The sequence below is a fragment of the Pipra filicauda genome, unplaced genomic scaffold, assembly GCF_003945595.2.
Source record: "Pipra filicauda isolate LSUMZ 115617 unplaced genomic scaffold, ASM394559v2 scaffold112_size3218982_pilon, whole genome shotgun sequence".
In the NCBI taxonomy this organism is placed as follows: domain Eukaryota; kingdom Metazoa; phylum Chordata; class Aves; order Passeriformes; family Pipridae; genus Pipra; species Pipra filicauda.
In genome coordinates, this window is record NW_024103574.1 from 3,151,225 (window position 1) to 3,177,014 (window position 25,790).

A 25,790-nucleotide genomic window follows, 5' to 3' on the forward strand; every position below is an offset into this window, starting at 1 on the left:
AAATTAAATATTCCAAACTGTCTAGAGAATTTGCCAGCAAACAGCAGTTTAATGTATGCGTGATATGTATGAAGGTACTAGTTTTCAAACTTCAGTTATGGAATTGGTGTTTTCTGATCAAACTATAATCATATATGTGGAAACCAGTTATGTTTCTATATTTACTCAGTGCTTAAAAATTTTTATAAATTACCTTGTTGATTGTGACCTGCCATAATTGCATCCTGAAATGTAATATTGTGGTCTGCAACAACTGCAAGAATTTTGAGCTTAACTTTACAACCTTTAGTTGTAAGTTCTATAATCATAGTGTTGTTCCTGATTGTAAAAATTGCATTGGCTATAAAAATCAATCACTTATCAGGTGAAGTAATGGCTGTGCATGATGGAAAAGAAATGTGAGCCTCACTTGAATCTATGCTGTTTGTCATGAGAAAAAACTAGACAGGAAAAAGTAAAGACACCAGTAAGATATCTTTCTCACTTTTGATCCAGAATCCTTAGGGGTTGTGGAGTTTGCAATGTCTTTGCTGTGCTCCCGAGAGACTGCCTGTGGTTCAGTGACTAAGCAGAGGGGATTTGAGCTCAGTATTTTTGTGGTTTCCAGTATCAGGCCATAGATTCGTCTTGTCCTGGCAGATTAAGGCCCCAAGAGCTGTCAGGAGTTGCATTGGCTAGAGCTGGTCGGGACTTCTTTTCCTGTGGCCTTGTACCAGTGGCCTCCCCGGCTGTAGCTTTGGCTTTGCGAGTGCCAGGGCTGGCAGCCCTGGGATGTTGGTGCATCACAGCTCCAGGGATCAGTGAGTGGCAACCCATATCCTGGCTTTGGCTGAGACTGGGGGAGTGGCTGGCATCCAGTGGGAAATAAGCAGAAAGTGGTAAAAACATGTAAAGACTAACCTAAGTGTAGACAAGACTTTCTCTCACAGTGAGGAGATATTAATTCCTTCCCTCCCTGCCCCTTTCCTCATCTTGTAAACATCATATTCATCCTGACAAAGACATTGGCATCCCGGTGACTGATCTGGTTGAACACTGGGGTGGTTACCTTGTATGACACTCCACCATTCTTCCAGCAGAATTTGAAGCAACTTGATTTAGTGTGGTTTAGGCAGTTGATCAAAAGCTCTGGTTGTAACTTAGTGGTTGTAGACATGATGCAATTAATTAATTATTTTTTTTATTCTTCTTTAAATATTGCCTTAAACTTACAGGAGATACTTGCAGCATAGACTAGCAGGGTAAACATACTACCTTGTATGTCTGGAAGGGGAAAAGTTCTGTTAGGATGACAGATTGTACCCTATGTCATTCTTTATCCCATGTATAAATTGACAATTTTTCTCAACTCTTGAAATTTAATTTTTTACCATTCTGCTTATGGGGAATTAACTAACTACTTGTATGTACAATTCCCCAGTGAGTCAAATGTGCACATAGGAGTGCTTATGGCTTACAGAATGCTTTCAACAGAAGTGCCCAAGCCTTTAATGGCATGCAAGGTACACATTACACTCTTAATTACTATTCTCTGTTGCTGTGGATAGATGTTTCTCTATAGTTTCTGACTGAGGAAAATTAATCTTGGTAAGAAACAGTCAGGTTTATCACTTGGTGGTGTTCTTCAGGTGACAGTTCTCTCTCTTCCCTGCATATACATTCCTTAGAACAAACATCTTGTGGATATTACTAAGTTCTAGGATGATTGTGAAAGATGACAGTGAAAACACATACTTTTGGTCTAACAAAAAATTAAAAATAAAGGAAAACTTGCAGTATTTCACAAGGTCAGTGCAAAATTTGACTATCTGTTTGAAGAATGCATTAAAACGTTTGAGTCTGTGCTATTCGAAGGATCAGGTCTCATAACTGCAGTTTTATTTTGTGGACTTGTGTTCAAATGTGACAGAGGTCTCAAGTGAAATTTCTGGATTTTTTTTAAGCACATTCTTAAAATGAATCTTTCCTAAATATGCATGCTTTTCTAAATAAACTTGTGTGGTGTTTAGGTAGAAAGTAGAAAGAAGGGAATAGTTTTAAAAAATTTCTGGTTTTAGAGACTCAGATTTTTTGGGAGGCTTCCTCACTGAGAGCTCAAGTCTGCAAGAAAATGCAGGATGCCACTTTCCTTTGTGTTGCTCCGATTCAGAGACACCAGTGTACATGTGGCTTTGTATTTATTTTACCAGAAATCTTAAGGTGGTTTTTTTGTCCTGAGCCATCATGCCACAGTCAGACAAGTCCTCTCTTGCCTGGGACTCTCTGACTGACAGCTGTTCTGGGAAGCACCATGAGCTCTGCTCCCCATATAGCAGGGCTAGAGCCAGGAGATGAAGCTGAGATTTACACTTCCGTCTCCCCTCACAAATTTCATTGTTATGACAAACTTTCCTCCCAATTTTTCCCTCTCCTCCCTATTTTTTCGCAAAATTAAAGAAAATAGGTGGTTAAGATGGTTGTGTCGGAGCCTTGAGGCACTGATAAGCCTAAATGGCCCTGAGGAGCCACCCTGAGGCCCTCCAGCACCTACTGGCTGGGCCCTGGGCCACCAGCGCCCACCTTGTCCCTGCCCACGGCTCCAGGGTCAACTGTGCAGCCAGACCCAGGGACCCCAGCCATGGGATGTCTGCCCAACCTGATCCTGGCTCCAGCACAATTGATACTGGTGTTAGTCTAGCCAGAAAATGTGATATGGGGCAGAGTTTGGCATGCCACTAGATTCGCTCAGTTGCCATTTGAATATCAGCAGCTGTGTCAAACACATGTGTTACCAGCTAGCTGTAAATTTAGTGAAACTTGGGAATATTTGCACTCACAGGTTTGCAATTGTACAACAAATATGCTATCCCTTGCATGCTGGGAGCATGTTTTAGAGGGATTAATTAATGTGAGGATAGCATCCTTCCCGGCAGAGGAGGGAAGGATGGCTTCAGGAATCAGCGTCAGCTGAAGAATACATTATCTGTTTGCAGATCAGCAAAGCACGTTATGCTGTCAGGTCAGGAGCGGCCAACTTTATTTCCACACCCCCCCCCACTACTGAACACCTTAATTAGAGGAACCTTCCAGAATCTTTTGGCATTCTGAAGTTGGCTGTAGCGTGGTATGCATTTGCAGCATCTTAAATGAGGTAAGTTCCAGGGTTCTGGTTTCCTGGATGAAAAGTCGGTTTCTCAAAGCAGTGACTCACAATTAATGAACAACTATGCGTCAGTTATTGGCATTCCCTTCAGAATATGCTGCACAGCAGCAAGATACTTTCTTCTTCTAATAAGGCCTAATGTGACATAAGGTTCTATCTGAAGGACCTTCTTGCTTTATTAATCTCATTATGACCACTTGAATTGCTACATCCTCTGTAATGATTAAAACATTTGACTCCCAAGTGTGACATTATAATGAGGATGGAGTTCACAGAATAAGGCATTGTATAATTCTCAAAGGCTGTCAGCAAATGGAAATATAAGTCAAACTCCTCAGTGTAATTTCCCTACTGTTTCCACGGAAGAACAAACTCAAAAATTTTTCATACTTATGTATGCAGGTTTCCAAACACAACTAAGTATCCTCTCATGGAAGATATGTTTTTGCATATTTAAATCTTAAAAAATATAGATGCCTCGAGGACAAATTTTAAATGGAATATGGTTTACCTATGTGAATTGCCAAGCTAAAATTGACTACTTGTAATGTAGTATACCCTCCTCTTCTCTCTGTGTGTATATTTTTGGGAAGGATTGGGGCTGAGTAACTAGCCAAATTCCAGTCTGACAAATTATATATTTTCTCTTATTCTTTGCACTTCTCCTGTATTGGAAAATTTATAAATTGTTCTGCATTTTCTTGAACATACCATTGCTCAGTGGGAGCATATGATTAAGTAGATATTCAGAATCGCGTATTCATTAAAAAAAAATCTTCATCTCTTATTAAAAAAACTAAGATGTCCTGTATAAAATTTGGAATAAATCTTGTTTCTAAGTAATAAGTCTAAACAAAAGAAAGATAGGAAACAAAATTTAAGTCTGTGACTTTTTCTTCTGCAAGAATCTTGAGGGAGAAAAACTCAGATATTCTTCAGCATGATGGTCTAGAATAAAAACACATGACAGATTGGTGAAGCAATCCTGAGGTATGAAATGAGTTAGTAACAGCAACTGAGAATAAGACTTTATTTCTGAAAGTAATAAATCTTTCTTGTTTGATTTTTCAGCTGTGTGGAGAGAGTTGTGTTTTTTCCTATAGAATTAGTTAATCCAACATTTTCCTGGTTTAAGAGAAATTTCTGTGGGTGCAATTGCTGCCTTAAAAGCCTTCAGCCTTGACTCTACTCACTGTGATTTTCTGCCAGCAGTTTGTCTGTCCCAGCACCAAAAAACCAGTGACTTCAATTAACTGCACATTCAGTTTCTTTTTTACACTGTCTTTTTTTGGTCTAATTACCTACCTAATGGATACATCCAATTCCCCAAGATGTGCATTGTTTCCTAATCTTAGTGAAAGCAGGAAGGGACCATAACAGAATACCATTTAATGAGAGAAAAAAGGTTAAGATTTGAATGCAACTTGAAAAAATGTGGAGTACTCCTGCCTTTGAAACCTCCTGGGAAATATTTCCCAGGTAGTCAGGGAACCTGGGGTATATTTGCTTCAGGTAAAATTGATCTATGAGGGACTATGTCTAGGGCTAGAAACCTACTGACATTTCAGATAGACTTCTCTCCGTGTTAGGTTTTTACTGCTATTTTGACTTTGAATGAATCAAATTTTGCTCAGACTTTTGCCTTTGTCTTGCTTTTTAGCAAAATTTTTGCTGTTCAAAACCATTAAGGGAAGGAACAAATAGGATAGATAAGTGGAATCTAATTACCAGTGAGGTAGAGAAAGTGCCATCCATCATCTCAGGTTTAGTCTTGTGAGAGACGATGTGTAAGGATGTTAAAAACCCATTAGGACGTCATTCTCTGCATTCCTGATCATTTCATATTGTATGTATTAGAAAAGAATGTAAAAGACACTTCTTTTTCCCTTGCCCCTGATTACTGAGGTAAAAACACAGGACCAAGAGGGTAGACTGTAATAAACTATTACAAGAAAACTAGAAAAACCTGCTGTGATATACTGAGAGATTTTTTCTGAGGGGCATTTTTATTATTAGTTACTTGTTTTCTAAGGTCACTTTCCTATTATGCTGTGTGAGATCATCTGATGCACTGAACTAAAAATAATTTCCTTTATTTATTGCATGGAAGGGATTGTGAGTTTTGAAAGCTCTGTGGTTTGCTAATTATATCATTGTCATTCAGTTGTCAAGTTAACTGAATTTTCCACTTGGTCTGGGATTGGGTAGAATTTGTTCTCGTTAGTCTTAATAAGAGAGAGACAACAATTGCACCAGAAGAGGTCATATTCCTCTTGATGTTCTTTGAAAACATAACTGCTTCAGGTCATTACAGCACATGTGTGTGATAAATATTTTATCACTGTAAATTGGGCTAAGGCTGGCTGTTTTGGTTTGGGACATTGACTCAAATGGCAACAGTGAGCCTTACTTTCATATTTCTGCATAGTTTTCCCATTCCATTTTAATTTCATAATTATATTAAAAGTTTTGCTTTATCTTGTGTCACGGAAATTCATACGTGATATGTAAGGCAGTCACAGTGTTTCCGAGAAGATAAGAAAGCTGTTATTTGGGTCCTAGGGGAAAGGTTTTGGAAGGAAAATCCTGGATGGAATAAGGAGGTCTAAGCTTCATTTTCCTGTTCTCATTTCTTAGTAGGTTCAACCCAAAGCTGTAAAAGCACTGATGCAAAACTAGGGTGATACCTTCTCCTATACATTATAAATTTTTAATCAAAAGGAGGGACTCTAGGCTCAAAATTCTTTGTTGCTATAGAGGACTAATTTCTTTTTATCAAGAGTCCAAAAGTTGATGACTATTTGACATATGTTCTAGAAGTTGATGATATATCTATTCAGCCACCAAAATCAGGTAAATCTGAGCAATCCAAGGTGTGCTGATTTGGTTGTATGGAAGTGGATATATTGTAAAGTTATGAGGGTAATATTTTCTCACTTTATTGTGATTTTTGTATTTTATCTGAAATGGTCAGCCATGGTAGTCAAAAGAGAATTTAAATGCATTAGTTGTGAGTGGTGGACACGATCTTACATAGCGCTATTTATATTCTATCTATACAGTAAGAACTTCCTTTGAGGTGTTTCATTGCCAGTAGTTGGTCCTGATTTGTGCCAAAAGTTGCTACAAGCCATCATCTGCTATAAACTCTTTTCTATATAATAATACTTTATTTAGCTATTTTTTTTCCACATAACGCAGGCTGTTTCTTTATCAATAGAGTTCTCTTTTAGTTTATTGTTGTCTTTACTATTTAATAATTATTTATTCCTTACCAAAATACTGGCATTATTAGAAGGATAAACATTCTTGTAAGTGAACAGAGTACCTTGGAAGTATTCAAAGAGTATAATGTATATACATAGTGTAGTTTTTTGTGCCTGTAATGAAATGTATTAGAAGTGTTGGGACAGTGCCATTGCAAGGCAGTGCCAGATACCAGAGGCAAACAGAATGATTTGCTGCTTAGCTAATCCTATAAGATAGGTAGTTGTGGGCTTGTGGCAAATATTCCATTGGCAGTGGAATATTTCCAACTCCTTCAAGGAGTAGTTCAAGGTTGGAAACCAGAACTACTGCACCTTAATTAATTTGCACTACAAAACTCCCACTTGAAAATCTTCTCCAAAAGGTGCTTAAGGTGCTTCGGAGGGTTTTTTTTTTTGTTTTTTTGAGAGGCGTAGGGCCCATAATTTATTTAACTCCTATTCCTCAATATCACTGTTTTAAAGACAATTTAGGAGTCTAAAAAGACAAGAATAGTAAAGTTGATGCTGAGAAAGGAATGAAGTTCGTGGAATGAAGGGTTTTTTATATATACACGATACTGGTATTCAGATGGAGTATTTGCCAAACTGTAATACCTTAAAAATGGACCTCAAAAGACTTCTTCAAATAAAGATTAAAAATCTCAAACAAAAAAAAAATCCAAACAATAAAACTTCCCAAACCCCAAAACTTCCCAACCAAACCAAAAAACCCCACCAGATCCTTTGTGACAACACAGCAAACATTTGCAATTGTGTAGATTATAAGACTTTAATTGTCCAGGAATACCATGTTTAACATTCCAGGTATATTTCTGCTGGTTTAGGGCTGAGTTTTTGCAAGTGCTGTCAGTGGTGGGAGGAGCACATGAGTGGAATTGCTTGCTTTCTGTTACCTGGCTAAAGATTGTTTTAGTTTGCTGCAATACTCTGCTGTTTATAATGTTGTGGAAATAGATGCACTTTTAGCAAGAAAAAAGAATGTGATGGTTCAACCTGTGGAGTTGTTAGTAGTTGTCTCTAAGGAAATAAAGTTCTTAGAGAGAGAAACTTTACATAGCTATTGTCACAACAACATGCCATTCTTTGTAAGGCAGGAATAAAGTAATGACCACCAAGAGAAAATTAGTATATGGTCTGGGAGAACAAGATGGTTTTGTTGGTATTTTTATACTTATTTGAAAAACTTTGTTAACAGTAAAATTAATAGCTCTAGTACTTTTAGCTGAGACTGATCAGACCACACAATGTTTTGTCCTTATAAGTTTAAAGTTCTGTGTATTGAAACATAAGGGTACTCACTGTTTGCAAATGGTTTACTTACACTTGGGAGACTTTGCTCTGTGCATACATACTATATTATATATTTTATATGCAACATCTTACAATGTTTTGTTAAGACAGCAAATAGTCTACTTAAATGTGCAATTTGCATTCTAAAATTGCTTGGAGAGAAATGTAGGGTTTTTATATCCATCTATATCTATATGTATGCAGGAGGACTGTCAACATGGTAGTTTGCATTTGCCAAATAATGATGCTTCCTATTAACTAATGGAGTTGGGACCTAAATAACTTTACTTTTTAGTTAAGTCAATCAGAAATAAGCAAAATATTAAAAAAGTTGCCCACACTCTTTTGCTTTTCCTATTTGTAAGTAGGCATTACAACACAGTCTCAAGTCACAAAATCATAGGACTGTGGGAGATCTTGATCTCCCCCAGTTTCTGCTGTGGTCCCAAAATGAAATTAACTTTACTGTGTATTCCTAAAATATATTTATCTAGCATTTTTACAAATGTTTGCAATTACGAAGAGTCAAAAACCTCAACTGTGAGGCTATGATCTCAGACTCTAATTTCATTAGGATAGCTGTTTTACTTATTCCAGTGTTGCTCCCTTATAATACAACACTGATTACCTTCCATTTTATTGATCTTTATGTGTATCTGAGTTTATTTACTATGTGTTATTTCAAACTTGGCTGTCAAGGCAGAATTAATAATACCTGAGGTGTTTATCAAAAAGTTATTTTTTTGGCTAATTTTGATGCATTTCTTCAGTCCCTCTGTAATTCAAGAAGCTGATATCTGTATCTTATAAATTAAGTAGTTATAAATTCAAAAATATCCAAAATTGCTGACTCTTAAATTTAAGACATTTAGGATCCTTTTAGAGTTTGTTCTCCACCTCCAAAGCAGTTCTTCCACTGACCTCACTGAGCTGTGAGTGCTCATTCTGCAGATCTCTCTAATATCCCAAGTCTACATATTTAGAAAATGAATGGTTAATTAATGTCTAAATTTTAAGAAGTGATCCCCACCTTGTGATTTGGAAGGTAGTATTGGTGCCAGAGCTGTACATCTGGCTTGTACTCTGCTACCTGCATTGAAAGAGTACAGCCAGGAGGTGATTATGGTCTGCATACATCATCCTGGGCTTGGGAACTGATTCTGCCTCTCTCTCTGTTATGGTCCCCTTGGGTATAGGCAAGGTGCAGTCATTTTTCAAACTTGTGTAGTAAATGTCCATCTACTCCAGTTCATGGAACAGCAGTTTTTTGAGTGCCCAGGCTGATTTTGCAGTACGATCCAAAACTCTCTGCCACAGCAGAAAAGTAGATTTTATTGTGTCCCTCTGATTAAACTCCTGGGTAAACAGTGTGGAAAACTGAACCCTTTACACAAGTTTCTACGGAGCTTCTCTGACAGAAGAAAGGTTAATCTATGGCTCTGGAAAGAACTACGCTAAATGTGAGGACAGGAACTCTGGCTTAGGTCCTGACCATGGGGCCCTCAACATAGTAAGTCTGTATCTTCTGCTCATTCATTTGTTATGATTTCTCTTATATCCTGCTTCCCTGCAGCATCTTTCTTCATTCATTCATCTCAATATCCTCTGGAGACATGGTCTGTTTACTTGAAGTCAGTGGTTCTCTGTGACAGCCTCCAACAAGAGCTCTGCTCTCACAGGCTGGTTTACTCTGTTTCTGAGGCTGACTGGAAGTCAGCTCTTTGCACACTGCAGGTCTCAGTAGACCTCTCCTTGGATCCCCTGTATTACAGAACTACCTCTATCCCTTCTAGTTCATTCTTTTACTGTCCTGATGTATTTTTGTCCAGGATTTAAGGTGAATTAGATTGCATGGCACCTGAAAGAGTTACAAGTCACATCATGACAAAAGTTCATCTCTCCTGTGGTAATTGTTCATCAGCATCTGCCTAGCTAGTTCTCACTAAATTTAAGGATTTGCATTCTCACTTCGTGAATATATCTGTCAGGTAGGGTTGACTTCTGCTTTACTTGAAACTACCTCTGAGTTCCATGGGACGAAGCAGGACAGGATCTAACTGTGAATGTGATTTGTAGTCCCTTTGAGGCAATGAATAGGCTTTTTTAGTTAACTCCACCTGTTTTCACTTCTGTATCCTTGTGATTATTCTGAAGGAGAGGAGAGTGAGATGTGGTAAAAGCCATCAAAATTTTAGTACCTGACTGGCTTTTTCTGTGTTTTGTTCCCCACTTCTTACCTTCTCATGTAAATAGCCAATAAGAGCTCTATTAAAAAGTTCTTTGATCAGGGTCAAAGAATTATTAAAGCCAGCGAACTAAAAGTTGAATTGGCAACCAGATGCTTGGAAGAAATGAGCACCATTTGGCTCTGAACTACCTTTAACCAAGATTTAATTACAATATTCATTACTTCAGAGACTAGGAAAACTCAATATGACAATCTTAAGGGACCAATAGTAATAAAATAATGAATGAAAAACTCTAAAATATAAGCCAAAGTAGAGAATATATCTGTATTAGTAAAAAAAAAAAATCATAATTAAACCAGTCATTTAATTTTGAACATGATTGTTTTGCATAGCCTTTAGAGAAAAAGGATAAAGAAAGAATCCACTGAAAAAATACTGAAATGTGTCTACCTGTGCTCCTGCTGGATGCTAAAGATGGTTATAATGTCAGTTATGAGTGCTTTCTGTGAATTTGTGTCAATCATACATGTATCTTGCTGTAACCACTGTAACTTTTTATTCCTTATTGGCCCAGTTCCTTTGCTATCACACCAATGTTAAATCCCAACCCATCTGGTAAGTTACAGAACATCCCAAAGGTCAAGGGGCTTCTTTTGCAGAATATACCCAAATCCTAGTCCTAATGAACCTCCTTCCAAATTGCGGATAGTTATTACTTGATTTTGTTTCAAAGCAGGTAATTTACATGAGAACCACTTGGATTCTGCAGCAGAAGAATATTTTGAGTTTTAATTCAATTATAATTTCTGCAGAATTTGTTTTAATCTTTGTTTCATGATAGCAAATACATTTTAATAAATTGTGCACCAGCTCTGGACAACTCACACACATTTTAAAACTCATCCAGGAGTTCAGGTGTCAAGTAGTTATTCTCCAAATGTCAGCAATTTCTGAAACCATGTTTATCCTGGCATTAATACTTTTACTTGCACTGTGCTGTGAGATACTGACATTAATCTATTAAAGCCACACTTTTTGTAGATAGTATCAGATTGGTGCTGAGTGGTTGCAGGTGTTGTTTCCTGCTGTTATGTGTATCAAACTGCTGAAATTGTCATCACCTGTAAACAGCTTAGGCCTTTTTGAAGTACTTTCACTGATCTCAGTGAGGTTTATGCTAGCCTGTGGAGGAGAACAAAGAATACTACTTTTTTAAGACAATATTTTGGGTATTGTTTGTATAGTTTGCAATTCCGTCTACTTTTCTGTTGTACAGATTTTACTTCTTTTTTATTACATCACAATAATGTAAGTATATTTTGAAGGCTGAAATATGTGTTTAACAACATGTTTTCTTCCCATCTAAAAGATTTTTTTTGTCATTTTCTGAAATGAAAACATTTCACCTGACATTGTTTTGTTACTTTATCTTTTAAGGATGTAATTTACTATGCATACTGCATAAGGCATTTTCTTTTCTGTATGTTATATACATATATGTCTAGGAATAATGTAGTCTAGTGACTGCTATTATCTCTTGCATTCATTGTTAAGTATTTCATTTACTGCCATGCATCCCTTAGGACAGAGACTGTTTTATTTGACTGGATTTTAGAATCTATTTGATGAATTAGGTCCACCGAGGCACACCTCTGATGGTACAGGAGTTCCACAGAAAGTATTGGGGATGCAAAGAAATGTACATACATAATTGTGGTTTGAACATCTGCTCCTAAAAATGCAGTAGGTTTAACCTAACCCAATGAAGAAACACAGAAACTGTATATTATTCCTAGCAACAATTGTATATATATTCTTTAAAGTCAAGCCCATGCTTTTATGCTTCTCCATAAGTCTGCTTTAGTCAAAGAAGGAAGGGATGTGGGCAGAATATAAAGAGGTGGTAAACCTAAGTAATTTTTAATGAACAGCCATCAGATTGTTGTGCTTTGAAGAAAATATATGCAATGAAAATTCCTCTAGTCATGTGCTCTGGGCTGTATATGGTCAATACCACTTCACTGATGAAAGACTATAAAGGGTCTATATTTTCCCCACAGCTAAATATCAAACTAGTTTATAAATAACACAAAATCAGAACTTGGACCCAAGTAGGGATTCTGCACTCTCTCTGAAGAGGAGTTGTCTGTAAAAAGTAGATCTTCGATTTGACAGCTGGACTAAAGACTTTTTTGGGCTCTATGTAGAGAGCCTAAATGATATGAACAGTTTTCCAAACATGCATCAAACATGTACATTAATCTGTTTACATTTGGTAAAATGTAGTAGTTTAGTTGTTTTGATTCACATTATTTGGCTTCAATAATTTATTCTATTAAAAATAAAAATAATTTCACTCATTCTCAGGAAAGGAGCATTTTTGTGAATAAATTCCATCAAGATCATTAACAGAAGAAATTAGATTATTTTTCAAATAATATATTTTTCAAATAATGCCTCAATGAAAAGGGACAAGGGTGGAATATAGGATGTCTGTTTAAGTCTGATGTTCCATTAGCAATATTATGATTCCAGTGTAACTGATGGTTTTACTTCCATATCATCAATATGCAAAACAGTAGTACCTTTCAAGGTATTAATAATAGTGTTTCTTATTACAAATTATTTCAGCAATTCTGAAGAAAGCAAAAAGAGAATCTATTTCTAAAAGCAAAAAAATTTCTCTGGCATGTTCAAAGAGGGCAGGAAACTGAAACCTAACTGAAGAAGTTTTGAAGGATGTACATTTGACGAGAGGGCAGATGATGTGCATGTTTTATTTTATAAATTGGCACTTTCTCTACTATGTTTATCTTTATTTATATCACGTTCCTGGATTATTTTAATTTAAATATTAATGCTTAATATTTTCTTTTCATTTACTATTGAAGAAGAATAAATGTTTTCTAGTAGTTTTAGATCTTCTAAAGTAAGGTTTTAGGTTCATTGCAATCTAGTTGGCTCAAACTGGAAAAAGAGATGACTTCTATGATACAAAGACCTTCATTATGGATATATACCATGAATGCATATTAGTAATGATCTTTTAAATAGTTTTTTTGCATTAGAAAATGAATTTGCTCAAAAACTGAAACTTCTGCGGGAATTTAATGTTTTCAGTTATTTTCATGTGGAAACCACAGGCCTGTGAGAAACACTGGGTTTTAGGAGCTCGCAACTATGAAAGGAAATATTTAAAATATATACAGATGATTGGAGGACTTTAACAAGTTGAACTACATCACAAAATTTATGTACTCTCTCTATTGACAAATGAGCCACCAAAATTTCAGTGGATTTTGAAATTTGAGATGGACATGTCTGCCTGATGGGAACAGCCTGGACCTTATAACTCAGTAAATCCCTCTGTGTCTGTACCAGATACTACCTACTTATTTCACAGTTTGTATTGTATACCAGTGTGTAGAATTCAAAGCCCTTCTTCCGTCTGAGCATTTCTTGTTCCCTGTGTTTGCATTATTCATCTCCTTTCCTTATATGCTCCCAGATCAAATATTCTTTGTAACGATCATCCTACAAGCCAGAATCTACAGTGGTAACAGTACAGCCTTTGCTCTGTCTAAAGAGTAAAGAACACTTCAAACTTTACAACTCTAACACAATAGAACTATAATAAAACAGACTGTATGGAAAAAAATAATTGATGAACTAGAATAAATCATATCATTGATATGATAAAATTATCATAGGAGCAACTGGTACATTACTCAAAATTAATTAATTTAGAAATATTTTCAGTATATTTCAGTAGAACTCTGTGTACACTGTGGTTTCCTCTACCTCTTTTGAAAATTATTTCTCTTCCCTGTCACTGAGAGTATAAATTCTGTGTAATACCAACAGTTAAGTTTCTTTCAGCCACAGGTGATACACGTCACATGGTTTATTACCAGGCCAGCTTCCTTTTCAAAAGTGTGATAGTATTATCATTCCACAGTATTATCATTTTTTGTGGAGCATCCTCAGCTGCATGGATTAGGACACCTCATAAGGTAACCAGCTTGAATTACTACATACTGATCTGTCTCTACTAATCTCTGGTCTGTCATTGGCTTAGCTTGGGTATTTTATAATTTTTTGTTTTAGTAGGAAATTATATACTTTTCCAAATAAAGAGATGTTCATGGTCATAATTTAAAATTAATTGTGTCTGCTAGAAGTCCTGAAGAATTTGACCTGGGATAGATGAGGCATTTTCACCAAAGCAGTTTAGGACTTTATGTCAAAATATTTTGAATGGTTCCGACAAACTTCATAACATCTAGATGTTGCTGCTTACAGCCACATTTGTAGACATCTGTTCTTATCACTGTTGTGCTTTCCATTTATACTTTGCAGTTGACAATATTAGTGATACATGTTTGATTCGGTCCAGATAACCATCTGTGAGCTATGGCCTGAGTATTCCCTGACCGTGTTGCCTTCCCTGCCGCAGTAGTACTGCATAGCCCTATCCACTGGCAAAGGAGAATGGTTGTGCTGCAAGTGCTTTCAAGGAAGGGGAGAGCTGATTCTACGAAAGCAGATGAAAGCTTGTCTTGTTTAGGCTGGAAGAAGTGTTTGCATGCTAATATGATTGCATTCTATAAATAGATTGGCATTAGGAGGGAGGAAGAAGGAAAGGGATTTTTGTGTGTGTGCGTGTTTAGGCAAAAGCCTAGTTTGCAGTATAAGGATGAAGTAATTTATTTTCAAACATTCATATCTAGGTTGGAAATGACAAGTATGTATTTGCTACTATGCTAACATAGAGATATGCTCAATACTCCCCTGAGAGGTGGAAGAAGGATTACATTGCAAGACTGTTAGTGATAGTAAGTGCTCATGGCCTCCAGAATAGATTTATGAAATGTTAACTTTTTTTTGGGGGTGTGGGGTGGGTTGTGGAGGTGGTGAATTTTTCTTATTGGTACCACTGTTGTCTGCAAGAAATAAGAGTGCCCCTTCCAGTTATGTATAATGGGTTTCCAGTGCTGCTGATCATCGCTTAGGGAGTGTTTTTTAGTTTGTTTGTTTGGACCCATTAAATTTTTTTATTGCATTTTGGTAATGTAAAATGTAAATTACTGACCAGTCCTTGATTTTCTATCCTGCTGAAATCTTTCAAATAATCTCATATTAAGAAATTTTAAAGAATTTTTTTTTTTAAATTCATTGTCCTTAAATTGCTGTCACTCACCTTATGGAGGTGTTTTCGTATTGTTTTCATTTCTCCAAAGAGTATAAGCTATGTCTTTACCTTTAGAATATTTGTGGTGATTACATTCCTGAGAACATGTCAGAAAACTCTTGACTGTTGTAAAAAAGCAGAGTAAACAGTGCTTCTCCAGCATTGGCAATTCTTCATCTGACAATGAAGCTGTTCCGTAGGGTAAATTTTAATGGTTTGAGAGTTTTAGAGATTAGTTGCATGCTATTCACTCTATCACTACTGGAGAATACAAATTACATCATTTGAAGTGACTGTTTCCATTTTCTTGCTTTCAAGGTCAATGGGTATTTGGGCCCACTTGATACCACTTACTGAAAATTCTTTCTGAGAGGCTCACTTGCCATTGAGATAGAAGGTTTGAAAAGCTGCACAAAAATGACCACTTTTCAGAGATTCTATATTAAATTTGGAAAGTGGATTCTCATTAAATAAAACATTATATTTAAGTACAAGATTGGGAACTGGGAATTTACAACTCTTAATTTACTACGTAGTCATACTTGAGATCACCACCTTACATTGAGGTCTGTGTGCATGGACATGTACCTTTATAAATAACTGGATAAACCAAGGGAAATCTCACTTATTTTTTCTGGATATGCAGTGTTTAGTTTTAGCATGCAATGATATGCTAAATAGTCTTTATCATAAATAGAGATAAAATATTCATTATGACATTGTTTTCCTTCCAATATGTTTTGAATATACTGTATTTACAAGTAGAAAGCCTTTAATGTTAATGTACATAATTACATGTGTATTGCCACTGATCATATTTTGGGTTTTTTTCTCAGATTGAAAATAATTTTGGTCCCTTGTAGTATCATGTATCTGAGAATGCTCCAGAAAGACGAGATTCAAAAATTAAGGAGATTTTTTTTCTTTTTTTTTTTGTTCCTCGTTTTTATAAATCATACAATAAGAATGGTTTAGGCTCAAAGGGACCTTAAATATCACTTGTTTCGCACCCCCCTGCCATGGGCAGGGTTGCCGCCCACTAGATCAGGTTGCTCAGGTCCCCATCCAACCTGGCCTAATGTTTTAAGATCATTTCTGCAAGTTTGCAAACACAGATCACTCATTTTCATACTAAATGTTGAAGTGATGTAACTTAGTAACGATAGCGACTGTGCTGTTTATGTGAGGGTTTGCCAAATAATAGTGCAATTCCACTGTAGTGGCAACTAATTTCTTGTGATTCCCCCCGCAAACAGAATAAACCTACTGCTACACTGCTGATGATGTGTATCCATGTGTATCAGTTTGATAAAATGCATGTAATAATACCTGAGTTGATTTCTAAACCGAACTAAAATCCTCAATCCAGGGATTGAACTAGATACAACCAGCAGCACAGACACTTTAAAAAGAGGTAAATAGGGAAGGTGTTACTGTGAGATGATATGAATTTTCATCAGGGCCTTCTTTGATAGCTCTGAGAACAACTTTGCATTTCAGTAGATGCAAGTGGAGATGGGGCCATCCAATTGCAGTCTAATGTCAGAGTACTAATGCTAAATGCAGATTCTTCCTTTGGTTACTTCCTTCTCCTTGAAGATGAGTTGAGTTGCAACTGTATAGGAGCTTGTTTAAACATACAAATTAGTATGAAATTTGTAGGATGAACATACAAAGCATACTAGTTCTTTATTCATGCCATCATACTATGTTAAATTTAAGCTACTTTGAAAGTTTATTATATTAATCAGTTAAAAGGCACTCTTTTCTGGAACAAAAGTAATTTCATATGTGAATAATTTGTAATAGCATATGCATAAGGAAATATGTAAATAAGTTCACTTTTTAAATCTGAGTATTGGTGTAGGCATTTTATCTGGTTTTCTTTGAAGATTATCTTTCAAGCTGTCTTTGATTTACCAGAAGTCTAACACCACATTCTTTTATTTGATCATTTATTCTATTAGAAGTTACACCAAAATTGCCTTTGTCTTTTTTTTAATGTTAATATAATGAATAGCTTCACTAACTTACACATAAAAAATGCCCCAATTTGATCCAAGATGGGGATATGCCTGGTTCTGGCTGGGATTTGGTATGGGGTTGTACTAATCAGATATATGGCAATTCCTTCCTCATCCTACTGAGGACCCCAGACAAAACTGGCAAACAGAAGAGTATAGAAAACAAGACTACCAATGGTTTAGCAAATCTTTAACCCAAAACTCTTCAGGAATATGAATGGTCCTTTATCCATTCCTCTGCTTTGGGATTCTCATGCCAGAACAGTGACTGTGGTGCCGTGCTGCCCCACCCCACTTAAGCAATAACCACTAGTGGCAGCAGTGATGTATGCATCCAGCTGAAGCTGGACTTTGGGGAGACAGATAGCAACACAGTAGCCGAGGGCTGTCTTGCACCTTGAAGTTATGCAGATACAGTTATAAATCAGTCGTCTTACTCCATAAATAGTGGACAGCCCACGGCCAATTGAACTCCCCTGCCCAGAAGTGTGCTGCACACTGGGATCTCCCCTTGAGTAGGGATGCCTCTCAAGATTACTACTCCTTGAATCTGAGACAATCCTTGTTGCATCAGATACTCAGTAAATGAACTGGGAATAAGAGCACTGTAACTTTGAAATCTTAGCTGAGTCATAGAAAGGATTGTTTGTGCATATATAATCCTTTAGACATAAACCATTGACCAGACTAAGACTGCCTCCAACTACTCATGGACTTCTTTTTGAGAAGGTGTTTAGAACCCTACAGGGTCCTTTCTGAATCTCATGACTTAGTAGGAGGGTCTCCCTGACTGTTTTGTCTGACCCTGTTCTCTTTACAGTAAGTGCTCAGGTACCTTGTCATTGAATCTTATTAAAACAATGTTGCACTTACCACTGAACATTGTTCAATGGTAACAAGTCATTTTCTTATATCAATCAAATACGTTGATGCTTCTGTCTGGTGTGTGAAGTGCATCACTCCTTGTGTGACTCTTCCCTGCAAAAAGACACATATGGGCTAGGAAACCTAAGGAGTTGTTTTCAGTAGCCCAAAGATGACTGTGGATGAATGAGAGAAAGGAAAGGAGATGCCCAGATTTCTATGTATATCTTTAATGATTTCATGTACTCCTAAAATGTGGATAGATATTGCTCTGGAGAAAAGCCAAAACTGGCAGAATTTTGACTAAAAAATTAATTATGGAGCTTAAGAACTGCATGATATATGCCTGTATATAAAGGTCATTCAGGCACAATACAGAAATGGGAGTAGAAATTCAATGAGGGCACAAATTTATGGCAGAAAGTCATGACCCTTTCATGCCTAGCAGAGTAGAGGATAATGAATTTCTTGTGGTGAAAGCCACTGTGCCCAGTGGAATAGGCAGTGGCGTGCTGCCCTGTTGTACCATTTGTAATGTGTGTTGCGATTTCAAGGGAGGCAGCTATTTTTAAATTCTCTGCAAGTGTGAGAACTGTTTCAAAGGGTAAGTGTGCAAGTATTTGTCCTCCTGGTGCAGTGGAATACCAGAGTCTAGGAACCAGTCAGTATGCAAACAGTGGACTGGTAAACATACAAAATGTATACACATTGCAAATGTATATAATAAATAAAATGTAGTCTTAATATGCATCTCTTGTCAAAAGTCTGTGCTGCTCTTCTTATCCATTTGACTCAGTGGGCTGCTTTATTTTTCAGTATTTTATCTCTTTTTTTTTGTCAGATTTTTACTAGATTTACGGGTGCAAACTTCTTCAGTCCTTGGGCTGAAAACAGGTGAAAAGGCAATTTTTTCACTTATTTGAACACAACATATTGAAGGATGTTCAGTTAAATTTTGTTGCATTTGCCAGTAAACTCAAATATTATCTTGATCTGAGAAGTATTACACAACTGTAGAACAGTAGAAGTATATAGGTAACTTAAGTAAAATTGCTATGTTCAGGACTTCAAAATTTCCAAAACTGGTTCAGGCAGACTTTAAATTAAAAATTAAAATAAATAAAAATGCGGCACACGTGTGCAGAATAATTTCTCTCACCACCCCAAATCTATGTGGTATATGCTTATTACAGTTAAAAATAATTTCCTTGCATAAGAATTCCTTCAATAAGAATTGTAACTGTGCTTTAATAATGTTTAGAGTCTTACTTTGCTTATATCTGTGGATTTTTCAGAAAAGGATTCTAATATTTGACCAAAGTTTAATTTCATATTCCCAGATCAGCTGAGTAACTGATTTTCAGCCTTCTCCTGGGTGAGTTTTGCGCAAGTTTTAACCTGCATGCATTTTTGATACATGTGGAAATTGACTTTCATTTCCTGCATGCCTAAAATAATTCCATGTCTTGCTAGATTAATGCCATACATCATATTTACCTTAATAAGTTAAGAAAATGTCTTCAGAGACGTCTCCCTTAGAGCTAAAACAGGAATCGGGTCTTAAAGATTAATCAGTTACTGGGTAACTTGCATTACATAAGGTGGAAATACAGGCTGGAAATAATCATGTTTAAAACAGCACATTTATCCCTTGATATGATGTATTTTCATATGTTAATAATTTTTTATTTTAAACTTGGATAATTGCCATTGGGGCCAGCACATGATGTCTATTTTTGATTTCTTCAGAAAATATTATTGAATTTAAACCCAATTTAAAAACTCTTGGTCTGTCACCTTCTATGATTTCCTGATCTGCCTTGCAGTTGTGTCAAATAACACACATGCCAGTGGCACAGACCAGCTGAGTGATTTTCCCCAAATACTTTATACAATAATTTTTCATTGCTTAGTTCTTTTCCTTTCTCCAGTTGCAGATATGAGTATATAACCAAATGGTACCCTCTCAGCCTATTTTGTCATTCTTATGGAGAACAGTAAAGGAAAATACCTATTTTTTCAGTGAAAGGCACTCTGCAGAATGGAGACATGGAGCTGAATGTAAGTTAAAATTTTGACAATGGATTTATGTTATTTCATCAAAATCAACAGATTTCATATGAGATCATATGAAATACACGATATGAATTGTGCAGAAGACAGCGGTGTTGGTGAGTTTCATTCTGTAATGGATAGAGAGGTTAAGACCATAATCTTCTCCCTGTACACTAAAGTTTAAGCACTCCTGGTGGAAATGAAAAGTTAGTAATTTATGGTTTAAATTTACACCAACATAAGGCTTTCAGAGTTGAAGTATTTTGTTGAACCTTTGCTTTAGTTCCAGTTCAGATCTGTAGTAAACTGCAGAAAGGAGTTCTGTGTGATTATTGGGTACAGGATGTAGTAAACTCTATGCTTTCCTTAATGGTTAGGTGCTCACCTGAATTTAGCTTATGAGACCAATACTGTGAGGCAGTATTGAAGAAAAATTGGCAGAAGGAAGACAAATGAGTAAAAGCTTTCAGCACTTCTTGTAATGCTGTACTGTTAAAGACCATACTCAGGATTTTGCAATTTGGCATGTGGAAGATGTTGTTCAACATGCTTAGCTGCAAGTACTGCTGAAGTGCTTGCATGTATTTAGATGTGAGATATTTGTTGCTATATCTTCACATCCACGAAGTTTTCACTGGCACAAATAGAAGTATTCAGGGAAACTAAGGTCACAACTTTTCATTGTGACCTTATCAAGGAAACTCCTTGATTTTTTGGGGGATTGTAGATTAAGTTCTGGTAACTTGGACACTAACTGAAGAAAATATCTTTGCTGAGTATGTTTATTAGGTGTTAAATCCCACCCTTGTAATCATCTGCATGTCTTTTTTCATATGGAAGGAGCTTGCATGATTACTGTGCTGTTGTACTATTGAACTAGTTTGTGTTAATAATCTTGCCCTAAATGTATTTGTCTGATGCTGTCCTCATATCTGCAGACTTGATAATATTCATTTTATTGTGGTGATGTTGTGACATATGTTTTCTTGTCCATTTCATGCTTATGACACTATCAGCTAGATAAATTTATCTTGATGCTGAGATAAATTTATCTTAACTTCCCCTGCAAAACCTGTGCGTGCGGGGGATGTTCTCCATCAGACCTGGATTTTATCTACAAGTTGAAAAGAATAAGAATATAGCACTTAAAAGCACTGTTTGCCTTCTCAAAGGGCTGCAGGAAGCCTCTTTGTAGAAATTGTAAAGCTTTTCAAACAGCTTTTTAAAGGTTTTGTGTGTGTGCGAGAGGACTTTGTCCTCCTGGTTCTTTCATGTAAAAAGCAGGCTGCGTAAAACAGGGGCAACTGCTTTAAAAATTTTACTGTCATATATTTCTTTGCCTAGGAGGATGGAGGACTTTATTATATACTTTTTGTTTTCCTCCTTTATCTCTCACAATATGTTCTCTGGTCCTTGGGCTCTGTCAGAGGGAGCGGTGACGTTCTTGAGATGCATCCTGCCAATACTGGGTCAGATGGTTAATAGTGTTAGATTGGGGAAACCATGCTGCCTGTTTCTCACACCTGTTTTGCATTTATATGAGCCATTGTTCTGTGTGGTTGAAAGAAGAGCCCCAGCTGAAAAATATCTCACTTGCTATGCATTCAAACCGTTTTAAACAAGCATTTGGCTCGTTTTCAGACTGTATCCTGCTGTAATTTCTCCCCTTCAGGGAAAGGGGGAAAGTTCTCCTGTATAATTACAGCTGTCATTTGGCAGCAATAAAAGGATAACTATGGGGGAATAATCTTTTCTACAGAATACATATAAAACCAAAATATATTTTGAAACAGATAGGTGTAGGTGATTTTTTTTCCAAATTTTTTCTATAGAAATACCCACATAATTTGGAAAATATTATATGAAATTAAAATAATGTAATGTGTACTCATACAGTGTTTCCTAATTGATACCTGCCAAATTAGATTGTGCAATTACAGGTTTATATATCATATTTAGAATTATTAATCCTTATGTCTCTGTTAAAAACTGGTAGTGTATTTATTTTATGATTACGTATTTCAGATTACATATGACAAATATTTTACGAGAACTACACAACTTCCAATTATTCACAACCCTGAACCGATGGAGTTGTAGACTGTTAAAAACTATGCAATGAAAAGCTTCTGGCAGGGAAAGAGACATTTTCCTTAATATAAAATTTATCAGTGACAAAAATAATTCTGTGCACTTTATCTAGAGGTTGAGAGAGGTTTACAGTGGGATATACTTTTACCGGTTGAGGAACTGACTTAGGTCTAAAGTAAGAAGCTTTCTGTCTGTCTTAGAATACCGTGTTTGTTAACTAGAAATTATGATATCAAAAAGAAAGTCCCACCTCCTCCACCGTCTGCCCCGGGATATAGGAAAGCAACCTTGGATTTAGCTTGGCTTGTTTTTCTATGGTCAACAGTTCAAAGGTGGTTTTTTTCTGATTAGCTACTATTTCTTAAACATCTGTGGACTGCTGTTGATTAATCTTGTCATGAGGCCTTACCCCACTTACCTTGTTGTTGTGAAAAAATTATGTAGGAAATATCTTTCAGTAGTAGCAGTGAATGGCATTAAGATCTTTTGAGTACTTGTAATATCTGCCATAGTAGTCAAGGGGGGGGGGAAGTAGGCCTTTCTTACTCAGATTTCTGTTGGAAATATACATTAGAGAGATGATCTTTGGCAGAATTAATTAGGGCTACTAGTCTCTTAACCAAGCAGCATCAGTACCCTCTAAGAGCTTGCAGAAATCACTTCAAAACCAGAGCAAGTTTAACAGGGAGAAAAGGTTTTAGACACAAGTTAGGCTTGTGGATTAATTGACAGGAACATCTCAGTCTTTGTGTCAAAACTCTAATTGAATTTGTTTTTTTTTTCTATTCATCTTCATGTCACTAGGGATATATGTGCTTTATTCTGCACAGTAAGCACCTCTTTACTTATTTTCAGCATACAATGTATATATGAAGTGTCCTGGAGTTGTCTTCAAAGAGAATCATCGGGTATGATTGTGGGAAGTGAAGCTGAATATCATGGAGGGAGGGGTATTGTGGATATAGTAGGTATAAGAATGACAAATCAGTAGGACCATCTTATATTTCCATAAAGCTTTTTAAGAAGTAAAAAAGTCAGTATAAGGGTAAGTATGGAAAGATAATCATGTCTGTTCTCCTTTTAATTTTTTAATTCTTTCCTTCAAGTGCATGTTTATGTTGTCCTGGGAATTCAGGTAAGCCCTTTTAAGCAATCACCACCACACAGGTGGAAATGTTTATCTCTCAGCTGGGACACGATGCGTTTCATCACGTCAGTCTGTTGCAAATGGTAGGCAGCTTTGTCTTCAAAGCTGCAAATTCTGAAGAGAAGCAAGTTCGTTCGCTTGGTATGATGTGAGTAGTTCACTACCTTTTGAAACATCTCTGAGGGAAGCAAAGGGAATGGCACTAGAACTGTGAATATAGTACTGTTATAATCACTAATCTCCTGAGGATATTTATATAAGAGAAAAGAGAAGATACGTATAGAGAACAATACTTGGAGAATACAGTTCATCCCAACCTATCTTTTTTATTCATACTAATGTGTATAGTCACCACCAAAGCTACAGTTTTCACATACAGATCCATTGGCTCACAAAACAACTGAAAACAGAGCAAAAATAAGTTTCCTTCCTGTATGTTTCCAGATTCACCTACCAAATGGCTCACATCAAGATGCAGCTTTGTGGTCAGTTTGTACATATGTTTATTTGGTCTACAGAAATTAGAATCACTCTCATGCCAACTACTGTCTGCCCCTAAGGGTACAGTGGAAGAGCAGATAACTGATTTTAGGTAATGGTATCAGGGTTGTGTTGATGCAGTTCACTACAACAACATAGTCTGACACTAAAATACTCCCTGAAAAGCTGTTTTGCATTATGAGAATACCAGTGTGCTTACTTAATACAAATTTAAAAAAAAAATATGTCTTAGTTCCATGCAGGCTTTCATAAAAGAGTATGGCTCTGAGTTATTTGTAGGAGCTTCAACTTATCTTTACTTATTTGCAAAATATGTGTCTTTAAGTATTATAAGCTTTATTTGGTCCTTTACTACATGATCTTGTCCATTTGTCACCTTCTTCCCCTTCTTTCTATAAAAGCCCAGTCCAGCTTTCATATAGAAGACTCTTCCACATACTTCCTTGAAGTGTGGAGCTTCTCCTGTGAAGCAGAGACTCCTCTTCATGGTTACTCCCAGGGGTTAAGAGAGGGATCTGCCTGTTATCTTGTATGGTGAGTTATATCAATCTCTACTTAATGATTGTTTGTTTTGTTAGCTTTGATGCAATTGCTTTAATATAATTGCTTTGTTTCAGTGCACTATACTCCTTTATGTTATCTACCAGTAGATTTCTAGCTTTTACACTGTGTAGTAAATACTTGCAATTCAGATCTTCTGTCTGTTCATTTGTCATAATAAATAATTACTTTTATATAAATATATCTGTTTTGCAACTATAAAAAACTGTGGGACAAAGTGATTTGATGACACTTCTGTAATTCCTTTAATTTAAACTGTTGACACAGTCCAAGGCTAAGATAGGATTCAACTGCACCTAAACTCTTCTCTGAGAAAGAGTTTAGAAAGCAAGGGACTCCTTTCTGCACCTTGTGACTCAATGGCAGAGCTTTTTTAATAACTTTGTCTAATCTTTCCACTCACTCCCTGACAGGCACCAAAAAAAAGATAGAGCTTATATTCTAATGACATTAATGTAGTTGGTCTTGAAAGGAATCACACAATATTTTCAGACTATAGGAGGTCAGGATTTCTTCTCTTAACTCTTAACAAATACTATGAAGAATGTTAGGAATCTGATACTAATCCAAATATACTTTAATATTTATCAAACACATATTTTTCGTATCTGTTTTGACCTATCAGGAAATCATTTATTTTAGACTTCATCATAGAACTTTAGGGAAGCAAAGAATTGGATATGATATTTCATTGAGAGAATGTTTGTGTAGAGCACTTAAAAGGAATGTAAAGTGCTGGCTAGGTACTCTCTTTGGGAGAGGAAACTGTTGACAAGTAGTTTTCCTCAGGGATCCATTTTGTGATCAGTGTTCTAGAGAAGCACTTCATAACTTTGCCTGAAGTACCACCTAGCAAAGAGCCATGTCATGTATTTGTTCTCAATTTTTAAACTGCATGGTGTGTTGATCTTATCTGCTTAGAGTAAGCAGTCCTTCATTTCCAGCTGGCAGCTTTTTTTGTTTTGTTTTTTGGTAGAGCAGCAGTTAATATATAACAGGTACCCTTTCATTGTATTTTATGTGGTGCTGTATCACAGTGGGATTCTCTATCAATTGGTCTTCTTTCCACCTCATTTCTCTTTTACTTTTGTGTTATATCTTTCTGTATCTTTCATATAATTTTTTTTCTCTTTCCCAGTGCTCCTAATCCTTCTAGAATTCAGCAGTCTTTGTTTCCTCTGTTCTATAAGAGCTTGGACTGCTGAAGGTGATGGAGGTGTTTTCATTGAAATCAGTGAGCACAATTCAAAATTGAAGCCGTGACTGTACAAAGGGATATGTAATGGGACAATACCTTTGGATCTTGGTGATACTTAATTCATGATGTCTACTGCACGAAATTTAGATCTCTTGAGGTACTGTTTTGTAGGCAGTTATAAATAGGGCCACTACTGACAGGCAAACTGGTATGGTCAAACACAAGCAACTGTGAGAGAATGAAAACTAAGTACGAACAGATTATGTGC

At 36.3% G+C, this 25,790-nt stretch overlaps 1 long non-coding RNA gene across 1 annotated transcript in view; it reads left to right on the plus strand.

Moving 5' to 3' along the window:
- Positions 1–24,196, plus strand: part of LOC120323567 — a 93,613-nt gene extending 69,417 nt beyond the window's left edge. Inside the window, exons 4-6 of the long non-coding RNA XR_005564146.1 lie at positions 19,310–19,344; positions 19,901–20,030; positions 24,165–24,196. This is a non-coding gene — a long non-coding RNA (uncharacterized LOC120323567). The remainder of the gene's footprint in view (positions 1–19,309; positions 19,345–19,900; positions 20,031–24,164) is intronic.
- The last annotated feature ends 1,594 nt before the right edge of the window (positions 24,197–25,790 follow it).